Consider the following 10,185-nt stretch of genomic DNA (forward strand, 5'->3'; position numbering starts at 1 on the left):
AAACTGCACCCCTCAAGGAATTAATTTATGGTTATTGTTACCATTTTGACTCCGTAGTTTTTTCACAGCGCGTATTTGAATTGGGCTGTGAAATTAAAAGAATGACAATTTTTCCAATAAGATGTCATTTTTGATCAGAATTTCTTATTTTCACAGGGAACAAAATGCCCCATTTTGTTGCCCAATTTGTCCTGAGTGCGGCAATACCCCATTTGTGGTGATAAACTGCTGTTTGGGCCCATGGGAGGGCTCAGAAGGAAAGGAGCGCTATGTGTTCTTAGGAGTCCAGATTTTGCTGGATTGGTTTTCGGGTGCCATGTCGCATTTGCAGAGCCCCAGAGGTATCAAAGCAATGGAAACCCACCAAAAGTGACCCCATTTTGGAAACAAAACCCCTCAAGGAATTTATTTATGGGTGTTGTGACCATTTAGACCCCACAGTTTTTTCACAGAACTTATTTGAATTGGGCTGTGAATTTAAAAAAAATAACTTTTGTCCAATAAGATGTAGTTTTGGCTCAAAATGTCTTATTTTCACAACGAATAAAATACCCCATTTTGTTGCCAAATTTGTCCTGAGTGCGGCAATACCCTATTTGTGGCCATAAACTGCCGTTTGGGCCCATGGGAGGTATTAGAAGGAAAGGAGCGCTATGTGTTCTTTGGAGCCCAGATTTTGCTGGATTGGTTTTCGGGTGCCATGTCGCATTTGCAGAGCCCCAAAGGTATCAAAGCAATGGAAACCCACCAGAAGTGATCCCATTTTGGAAACTACACCCCTCAAGGACTTCATTTATGGGTGTTGTGACCATTTAGACTCCACAGTTTTTTCACAGAATTTATTTGAATTGGGTTGTGAATTCAAAAAAATGTAATTTTTTCCAATAAGAGGTAGTTTTGGCTCAAAATTTCTTATTTTCACAAGGAATAAAATACCCCAATTTGTTGCCCAATTTGTCCTGAGTGCGGCAATACCCCATTTGTGGTGATAAACTGCCGTTTGGGCCCATGGGAGGCCTCAGAAGGAAAGGAGCGCTATGTGTTCTTTGGAGCCCAGATTTTGCTGGATTGGTTTTCGGGTGCCATGTCGCATTTGCAGAGCCCCAAAGGTATCAAAGCAATGGAAACCCACCAGAAGTCACCCCATTTTGGAAACTACACCCCTCAAAGAATTTATTTATGGGTGTTGTGACCATTTAGACCCCACAGTTTTTTCACAGAATTTATTTGAATTGGGCTGTGAATTAAAAAAAAAAAAATTTTTTCCAATAAGCGGTAGTTTTGGCTCAAAATTTCTTATTTTCACAAGGAATAAAATACCGCATTTTGTTGCCCAATTTGTCCTGAGTGTGGCAATACCCTATTTGTGGTGATAAACTGCCGTTTGGGCCCATGGGAGGGCTCAGAAGGAAAGGACCACCATGTGGCCTACTGGGAGTTTTCTGGTGCTAAGTCGTGTGTGCAGAAGCCCCTGAGGTATCAGTACAGTTGAAACTCCCGAGAAGTGACCCCGTTTTAAAAACGACACCCCATAAGGAATTCATCTAGAGGTGTAGTGAGCATTTTGACCCCACAGGTACTGTGTAAAAGATAATGCGCAGCAGATGGTGCAGAGTGAGATTTGCAATTTTCTATATATATATATGCCATGTCAGTGTCCGATATATTGTGCCCAGCATGTGCCACCGGAGACATACACCCCATAAACTGTAATGTGGGCTCTCCCGGATACGGCAATACCCTACATGTGGCTGTTATTAGCTGCCTGGGCACACGGCAGGACTCAGAAGGAAAGGACCACCATTTGGCCTACTGGAGCTTTTCTGGTGCTAAGTCTTGTACGCAGAAGCCCCTAAGGTACCAGTACAGTTGAAACCCCCAAGAAGTGACCCTGTTTTAAAATCTACACCCCTTAAGGCATTCATCTAGAGGTGTAGTGAGCATTTTGACCCCACAGGTATTGTGTAAAAGATAATGTGCAGCAGTTGGTGCAGAGTGAAATTTGCAATTTTCTATACATATATGCCAATTCAGTGTCCGATATATTGTGCCCAGCATGCGCCACCGGAGATATACACCTCATAAACTGTAATGTTGGCTCTCCCGGGTACGGCAATACCCTACATGTGGCTGTTATCAGCTGCCTGGGCACACAGCAGGGCTCAGAGGGGAAAGATGAGGAGGGGTAAGCTGTGCGAAGTGGATCAGAGCGAGTAAAACTGGGGTAAATTAAAAATAAAGGGATGGATGATAAATTTTAAAACACTCTTTCATACAGAGCTCTGGTTTTTCGGGACACGCGTCACATTGATATATTGTGTCCTTCCTTATCCCCCTCTTATAGCAGACTCTGCACCTCTTTTGACTTTTTCCCTTCTTGCCAGTTTGGGGAACTTCTCCTAAAAAGTGTTGCCCTGGTACGATGCCTGTGGCCCCGCTTCCAGAAGTACTGTAAGGCTTCAGGACTTGATCTGACAAGTCCACCCCTCCCATGTACCTATTGTAGTCCAGGATGCAGTCTGGTTTGGGGGTCTCTGTACTGGTACCTCGTACAGGTACATGGGTACTGGTGTGGCATCTCCCTGGTCTTGTACTTGACACACAATATGTTGCTGCTAGATTGTGCCCTGCTCTCACCCCTTCTGAGCGTTTGCCCTGCAGAGTCTTAGGGACGCCTCTCAGATTTCTTCTAGCAGTGTCGCATGCCGCAGGACTTCTGGAAGCGAGGCAGTTGAAGAGTCGGACGCTGGTATAAAAATTATCCAGGTAGAGGTGGTAACCCTGGTCCAGCAGTGGGTGCACCAAATCCCACACAATTTTTGTATTAACTCCCAGTAAGGGGGGGCATTCTGGGGGCTGAGTACTGGTGTCCTTCCCTTTATATATCCTAAATCTGTAGGTATACCCTGATGCACTCTCGCACAGCTAATACATCTTCACGCCATACCTTGCCCTCTTACCCGGCAGGTACTGGCGGAATTGAAGCCTCCCTTTCAAATGTACCAGGGATTCATCTATAGAAATACACTTCTCGGGGGTGAATGCTGGGAAAACCATGGTCTAATAGGGGTCTCCGTTTACACAAACGGTCAAAACTGGGGTCATCTCGGGGTGGGCACGGCTCATTATGAGTATAATGTAAGAAGCGAAGTATTGCCTCATTTTTATTTTATTCTTTAGTTTCCAGCTCAGTTCTGAACTTGCTTTGAGGGGCCCATACATTAGACACCCCTATCAAACACCCCATTTCAGAAACTAGACCCCTCAAAGTATTCACAACAGCATTTAAAAAGTTTATTAACCCTTTAGGTGTTTCACAGGAATTTAGAGCAAAGTAGAGGTGACATTTAATTAATTTAATTTAATTTATTAGGCACCATGTCAGGTTTGAAGAGGTCTTGTGGTGCTAAAACAGTGGAAACCCCCCAAAAGTGACCCCTTTTTGGAAACTAGAGACCTTGAGGAATCCATTGTAGTTTTCTTGGGGTGCATGCGACTTTTTGATCAGTTTTTATTCTATTTTTAGGTGGCGTGGTGACTAAAAAAACAGCAATTCTACTATTGTTTTTTATTCAATTTTTTTTTACAGCGTTCACCGTGCGCTATAAATGACATATTCACTTTATTCTGCGGGGCGATACGATTACGGCGATACCAGATGTTTATAGTTTTATTTTACGTCTTATGGCGTTTGCACAATAAAATACGTTTTGTAAACAATCATTCACTTTTTGTGTTACCTTATTCTAAGAGCCAGAACGTTTTTATTTTTCCATCAGGAAAGTCGTGCGAGGACTTATTTTTTGCGTAACGAACTGTAGTTTTGATCAGTACCATTTTTAGGTACATGCGACTTTTTGATCTCTTTTTATTCCATTTTTTGGGAGGTTAAGTGACCAAACAATTGTGATTCTGGTACGGTTTATTATTATTTTCTCTTACGGCGTTCACCACGCGGGATAAATAATGACATCGTTTTGTAGTTCAGGACGTTACGGACGCGGCGATACCAATTATGTATAGTTTATTTGTTTATTTATATATTTTTATTAATAATAAAGAACTGATAAGGGAAAAAGGGGGACTTTTACTTTTATTACTTTTAAATCTTTTATTTTCTTATTTTTACACAACTTTTTTTTTACTTTTTCACACTTTTTTTACTTTGTCCCACTAGGGGACATGAGAGCAGGAGGCTCTGATCGCTATTCTAATACACTGCACTACATACGTAGTGCAGTGTATTAGAGCTGTCAGCTGTTCGCTGACAGCAAGCATAGTGGGTCCTGACTTTGTCGAGTCCATTGTTAGGATTCTGGTTGCCATAGTAGCCATCACGGCCCGCTATCGTGTAGCAGGCCGGCGATGGCAGCTTAACCCCTAAGAAGCCGCGATCGCTATTGAACGCGGCTTCTAAGGGGTTAATCGGCGGGGACCACCGCGATCGGTCCCTGCACACTAAGCTGTGATAGCCTGCTGTCAGAAACAGCAGTTATCACAGCTCAAGCACGCGCCGGGATTAAATGGCGCCGTGTTTACTCAGGTCAGTAATAGTACTGACCTGAGCGCGAACGTTCTACTTAGCAGGACGTACTATTACTGACCTGAGCGCGAAGGGGTTAAAATGGGGTGATTTATAAGGGGTTAACATTTTTGGGTGTTTTTCCCAAGTAAACACTGAATGTGCCGACCAAATTTTACCACTAACTTAAAGTCCAATGTGTCACGAGAAAACAGTCTCAGAATCGCTTGAAAAAATAAAAGCATTTCAAAGTTATTACCAAATGGCCTGGTCCTTTAAGACAAAACAGGCTTAGACACTAAGGGATTAAGCTGAGTCACTAATAAAACAATAATGTGTAATGCAGAAAATTCTCTCACTCAAAACAGGGAGGCAGACAGAAAAATAAAAATAAAATATTTATATGTATATAGAAAAATGACTGTATACATAAACTGACAGGCACCGGCATCACTTGAGGGATAAAACCGTCAGCTTTATTTCAATACCTTAAAATCCATAGCAAGACACAGAGTACAGCGTACGTGTTTCAGGCCGCTCTTGGCCCCTTAGCCACAGCGTTTCATTTACTTTTCTATGACAACCCAGAATAAAGTATTTGATGATCTGGTACCTCCCAGGTCCGATTTAAGCTGGATCATGGGAATTTAACACCCAGTAAGTTTCATTTTAGAGACACACTGTAAAAAAGATCATTCACCCAGGATTTCTGTTTCCCATTTCTAAAAGTACAGAGCATGCATTCACGTTCTGACCTATCCATTACATCCTTTGCTAAAACCTTCTTTGTTTATGATGGATAATACCTTGAGCTGCCTCTTATCCATTTCAAGAAAATGTAAAGTATGAGTCAAATATGCCGATGTTTTAAAGCAAACCACAGTTCATTTTCCCCACTTGAAATGTGCGGTGCCCGTGGATTATTAGCATTTGCATAGAATCCTTCCAATTCTAAAGAGAGTCTATGCATAAATAAATACAGATCAACCCCCCTTCCTTTTTCAGCAATGTTTGGCAGATAGAGTATATTATATTAAGCATCTTCACCAACACTCACACAAAAGATACAATTCAATAGACTTCACCTGCTGGGAATATTGAATGAAACACAAGAAACATTTATAAGATCAGGTGCACTTACTTCCAGCATTTATATTATGTTTAACTTTTTTTTTTCTTTTACTCCGTACGGGTTATTTGTATTCTGTATATAAATCCTGTGGACTAGTCTTTTGTGTTGGTATTCCTTTCAGCTGTCTTTACCCCTTCCTAACCTGCTGTGTGCAGTGATGCATTTCAATCCTTGACATTACCTTCTGAAACTCTTTTTTTTTTTCTACTTTTTTTTACTCTTTCCTACACTGTGCTATCATAAAGGTGAATAATGGGGCAATCTATTGTTCTCTTTGACACTATTCCTTAGTAAAAGGTTGTACTGATTCCAGTCGCCTACAGTCACAGGCACTCTTTTCATAATTCACAGCAGTTCAAATTACCTTTTACATTTGCATAAGCTGCCCAGCACATCCTTGGGCAAATCTGCCAACGTGGTGTGAAATAGGAAAGAAAATGATGATAGAAATGTTTGGAAGAGATAAAAAAAAAGGTTGGAGAAAATTAGCTTGTAAAATTTAAAAGACCTGTAGGCTACACTTTGAAAAAGAGAACATTTTTGGCATAGATGAAATGAGCTGTTGGCCCTTCTCTGTGCCCTATTGCGCTCTTCTGAGATCAATCCTAGGACGGTGCAAAAAAAGAAAGAGTGAGAGGCTTGTCTGCTGGTTGGCCGGCTCTGAGAATAATCCATCATTATGAGGCATGGTGTTAACTAAAATGATTCGATGACAATCCTCTAAGTAACAGTTTTTGGATGACTTTAACTTTGCAGGAAAATATTTAACAGAACTTCATTGTAATAATCCGAATACTATTTGCATGGGCAGTGTTAATAAATAGACTTGTGCTTGATACATTATCTAGAGAATGTAAACAATGTAATTTATTGTATTTATCTCTTGGTAATTCTATAGCGTCAAATTAATCCACTGCGCTATACAGAGATTGTCAAACTCATAATCTAATTTCCCTACATGAGACACACATACACACACTCACTTACACATGGGACAGTTTTCACAAATGAAATGATAGTAGCATAAAACGATATAGTGATACTGTTGGAGATCACATATTGCAATACAAGTACATCACCAATCCACTGTAACATCATGATGGGCATCCACAGCCTGCATGGGACTGGTGATGTACCCTTTTTGCGATATGCGATCTACAACAGTATCACTGTATGGTTTTCATTTATATAGTATTGCCATTTCATTTGTGGGTTTTTGAGTGCATTTGTTATTTGAGTCTCCTGATGAACCTATGATAATGGGGGAAACATATTGAGATTTGATCTCTTGATTCTGAATTTGGCTGCAGCTTATTATTTATGTATGCAGTATTTTCAGTGGCTATATGTTGATTATATGGACATAGGGCATATGAACAATTTTATTTTCCTTTTAATTGTGATAATCATTATTTTTACCCTGTCTGTCTTGCTGACTGGTCCCACAAATGTAATTGTAATATTGCGATATCAGAGCCATCCAGGGTGTACAAGGGTAAGGTTGGAAAGCAGAGACGCCCTTTTCGGGGCGGTTTCTTTGCATTACATAGGGTGGACTAGGATGTAACTAGGGCCAGAAGTAGTGATCGAGTGGCCACTAATTACTAGTCCTGTCCCCGATTGTGTTTTGCACTGTTTATTGGGTGATACGTTGAATTGTTTTTAGATTTATTGAATAAAGGTAATGTTTTATATCGTGGGAACTTCTTTGCAGTGATTTCCCTTTACTCCCATACCAAAGTTTGTGACTATAGGGTTCAACACCTTTTTTAAAAATTTTCTTTTTTTTTTTTTTTTTAAATATAGGGGCTGGTTCATGAAAAATACATCTCTTGTGTGAATAAAAATCATAATATTATGCTGATGTATCCCAATAGACAGAATGAGTCAACTAGGGTATGGACATCGATGTGCAGTTGTGGATACCATATCACCTGTGGGGAAAGGGAGACATCGACAATTTCAGATGCTGCCTGTAAGGGTATATTCACATGTGGCAGATTTGTTGCAGAAACTTCTGTGGCTGAAAATCAGTTACGTAGAACAGAATGGAGCTGTTTCTTCATGTGCATGGTTTGCTGAAAGCCCCATGAATGGAAGAGTCCAAAAGATTACTGCAACAAATCTGCTATGTACGAATATACTCTGTGTGCGTCTGATTCTTTGTAATCCAGGCCTTAACATGAATGTAAACCTTTTAACACAATGTTGTTTCCTAGTCCGCAATTCTGTGTTGATTAATTTCATAATATATCTTTATAATCCCTGGAGTTCCATTTTTATGATACCGAGCATAAAATCCTCTTCATAGAGTTCAGTGATAAGATTCTGGTGACTTGTAGTCACCACTAGGGGGAGCTGATTGAATAATGTTTTATTGTTGAGTTCAGTGTATTAATAGTATGCAGCAAGCTCCCTCTAGTGGTTGATACTGGTGGCCAGAATGTTATGTTTTAAATCTATGTCTATGCAGAGGATTTGGAGCTCTGCATCAGTAAAACAGATCTCCAACCACTATGAAAATACATTAAGAAATTATTCATCACAGAATGCTGGTACTTTTGAATGAGAAAAAAAGAGTGAGACATCAAGGCAAAAATTTGAGATGCAGCTTAGAGATCTTTTGTTCTCCTCTACGAGGTCACAGCTGAAGCCTGCACTGGAAATGACAACATGACAGATGAGCAGTGATGTCATGAGTCTCTTGAAAGTAAGGATAGAAAATACTCCAACTGCTAAAGGTGTCTATTAATATTGTGTCTGTTACATGTTCATGAAGTCAAAGAGTGAGAAGTACAGTCCCAAATGGGAGGTAGTGATATTTGAGGAGAAGCAGGCACGAGAAGATGAAGAAGAGAAGAATCGGGTATAACATGCACAGCAGCAGGTTGTGAGATATTATATTGTTAACTTTAATGTGTCTGCCTGGTACTGCTATTATTATTATTCACTTCTGATGGGTGCAGTGGATTCTTGCAGACAGTGATATCCAAAAACGTTGTCTCTCTCTTGCTATTGCTGCCTGGCACTGCCCTGTCAATGCAGTGATCCCCAAGCATTCGGGCACTCTCTTGCTAGTATCATCAAGGTTGGTAAGTTTCAGTACACAGTGAGAGAGCTGGAGGCAAGGGAATCACCGTAATGATATAGCAGTGCAAGGTGGCAATAATAACTTTCTCTCTTCTTGTGTGCAGCAATGCAGCAATCATGAAATCTAAGTACTTTAGATAAGCATTATTTCAGAGCCTGCCTTATCATTGCCATCGCATACACTGATCCAAATTTGACTCTCTCACTAATATCATCATGATTAAAATGACCGCAGGAAATGTGATCAAATTTAAACCATTTGCGATTACCAATTACCGATCACCATCACTGTTTAAACTGATCGCCGCTCCAATGCCAATGCTCCGGTAGTCCCAGTCGGACTGTGTACATCCAGGTGAATGCAGCAGACAATCACTGGCCTCAGCAGGCTCATGCTGTACATGCAAGCATCACCGCTAAGGCGAGTAATTGACTGCAGTGGTCACGTGGATGTGCGGCACGTCCTCGCTGACACCAAAGTAATCAATCATTGGCGCTGGACCGGCAGGGGATTTAATAGGTGAGTATTGGTTATTTTTTTTTATTTGATCACATTTTCTGCTGTTACCCTTTTTTGTTAAAAAAAACAAAAAACTCCAGGACAACTAGTACCAGGAGGGATCCAGTGGAGCTGGAGATTAGCAGAATGATTCACTAATCATTAGGCAGGGGGTCAAGATAGACTTAATGCTGCAAGTCTTCTGTACGCCACTGTCTATGTGGTTCAGGATTTTACTCCACACATTGTCCCCTATCAATACTGCCCAAACAATGAAGAATGCGTCCACTGCTACTTAAAGGGAATGTGTTGCCAGCAAAACATGTTTTTTTTTTTTTAATTAAACATTTAGTGTCTAGGTGTTTAAACATTGTTCAAATTTTTTTTATTTTTTTCAGATTATATTATTAAAAATTATATTTTTAGATTCTAATTTATAATATTTCCCATTGCTGGTCACTAGATGGAGCTATTCCCAAAATTGCAGCATTGCATGTGGTAAAGCAACCGCATTGCTTTTTGCTGCAAAATTGGGTAAAAAGCACTCGCTCTAGTGAGCTCTGAGAATCCCCCCCTCCTTTATCCTGGCTAGTGCCGGGATAAACGAGGGGTTTGAACGGTCTAACCTCCTACACTGTGTGTCGCAATTTTTTGAGCTAACACACAGTGTAGTAGGTTTACATACAGTAGTAAACCCACACAAACATGAACATACATAGAAATCTCTTACCTGCTCCTGCCGCCGCGGCTCCCTCCGGCCCGTCCGCTCCGTCTGCTGCCGCTGGTCCAAGTGCACAAGTCCGGAAGCCGCGACCGGAAGTAGTTAGCTTACTGTCCGGCCGCGACTTCCGGGCCACAGGAAAATGGCGCCGGACGGCGCGCATTTCAAATTGGACTGTGTGGGAGCGGCGCATGCGCAGTTCCCACACAGACGGCGTACAC

The sequence above is a fragment of the Rhinoderma darwinii genome, chromosome 4, assembly GCF_050947455.1.
Source record: "Rhinoderma darwinii isolate aRhiDar2 chromosome 4, aRhiDar2.hap1, whole genome shotgun sequence".
NCBI classification, from domain to species: Eukaryota; Metazoa; Chordata; class Amphibia; order Anura; family Rhinodermatidae; genus Rhinoderma; species Rhinoderma darwinii.